This window comes from Odontomachus brunneus, unplaced genomic scaffold, assembly GCF_010583005.1.
Source record: "Odontomachus brunneus isolate Ranch 3 - 2012 unplaced genomic scaffold, Obru_v1 Obru_scaffold_207, whole genome shotgun sequence".
Lineage (NCBI taxonomy): Eukaryota > Metazoa > Arthropoda > Insecta > Hymenoptera > Formicidae > Odontomachus > Odontomachus brunneus.
The window spans coordinates 91,104-93,076 of NW_022639657.1; positions in this window are offsets into that span (position 1 = coordinate 91,104).

The window sequence follows — 1,973 nt, forward strand, 5'->3', positions numbered from 1 at the left end:
ATCCCCGCGCCCCCGAGAAGCTCAAATTCCAGCGACGCATGGTGTTATATGCGTCGCTGGCCGATAACGGTCGCTCGTGGTATCGCGGTCGGAAATCCACCAGAGGTGGCGGGTACGCTATCTGCGGCTCGAAGGCGGGCGGACATTCGTCGCGCGTCAGGGGCACTCGCAGGGGCGGCATGACTCTCGCGGTGGACGGGGGAGCGACCGACGGCTTGGTGGAGGACTCAGGCTTTAATGGTAGCGACCCCTGTAAGCGGGGGTCCGGTAGCGGGTGGTCAAGGTCTACTTGACCCGATAGTCTCCGCTCCGCCAAGCCGCGCGCCCCGTCCGCCGATTCCTTCCCCAGCGGAGGCTCGGGCTCCGCTTGCTCGCTCGCGTTCACCGGGGGAGGGCGGCGGAACCAGACGACGCCCCGCTCGCTCATACCGCAAAATTTGACCCCGGAAAGCTGCCGCGGTGCCTGCCGCTTGCAAGCCTCTCGCTGCGACTTGATCTTGGAGCTGCTCGATGGACAGCTCCAGAATCCACAAGTCGGGATCGCGTTTTTCCGACATCCCCGACGCCCTCGCGATACGCGAATCTCGCGACTAAATTCGTCCACGAACGCCGCTCACCACCAATTCCGCTATTTGTGAAGTCTAACTCTAGCGGGACACCCGTTACGTGATCCCGTCGCAAGAAGTCGCGCAAGAAATCGCGCAAGAACCGCTCGCAGTCCGCACACTACTATCCTGCCTCTCCCTCGAAAGCCGCACTGCTCACCCTGCTTCACGAAATAGCCGAATAAACACTCGTTGACACGGCAGAGAGAGCGGACAATGGCAAAAAAAAAATTTTTTCTTGACCGGCTCGCGAAAGTACTGAATTCAAGAGAACAAAAAAATAATTGAATCGATACCGGCCACTGTCACTATCAAATATAGGCGGTGTTGAGGCGACACTTATGATTTCCGCACGATTCACACTCGGGCGAGGCACTTCCGGCACCCAAAAAATTTTTAAATTTCCACGACACAAAATTACTCCCAGAAAGTGGTCGCACCGACAACACTGAGACACACTTATTTTCGTGCCGAAGGGACACAGACATCATGAGCACACGGACACCACTAATAGACACAGAGCAGCCGCGAGGGTGCACGTCACCGACGGTCTCGCGTTTCGTATTACTCCCCGACGGACACTGATCTTTATCCCGTTGGTAAAAAAAAAAATAAGAAAATAGGCCCCACGTTGGGCGCCAAAAATTTGCGACGTATTTATCGAGACGCCGTTAATCCGCCGGCAAATTTCCGCCGGCTCCCGACACGCGATTCTCCAAACGCGAGAAGTTGGGCGCCAGGTGCGGAAACGGCCGCACCACCGCACAAAGAAGGGTCGCGAGCAGATAGACTTTACCGGAAACCACCGATAGATAGATTGTGTCCGGAGCCGTACGCGACCGGTAGCTCCAGGGAATTCTGGAGTCGGAGACGTGATGGGTTCGTCCGGAGGGTGGTAGGAAGTAATCGAGGAGTCGTAGTTCGATTGTAAACGAATTTTATTCGGGCGGGTCTCCCCGCCCCAAGGTCGGACGCGGTACACCAAATCGAAAGCGACGACGATACACGGAATCGTGCGCCGTCCGTGACAATATGCGAGTCGGCAGGGAGCCTAGGGCCGGTCCCTAGGTTTCGCGATTTCGCGGCCGCTCCACGGACGAGACGATATGACAGACCGATAATATGAGCAGATAGGAGGCCTTACAATTTCCGATGGCTCGCCCTTCGGGGTGACGTCGGTGTCGCGGTCCTTCTCGGGTGTGTCCTCTGCCTCGGTTCCGTCGGCGCTCTCGCTCGCTCGTTCTCGCTTGCTCTCTCCCGACCGCCGTCTCTCTCTCGTTCCCGCTGGCACGCTCTTTCTCTCGTTTTTCGCCGACACGTTCTCTCTCTCTCTCTCTCTCTCTCTCTCTCTCTCTCTCTCTCTCTCTC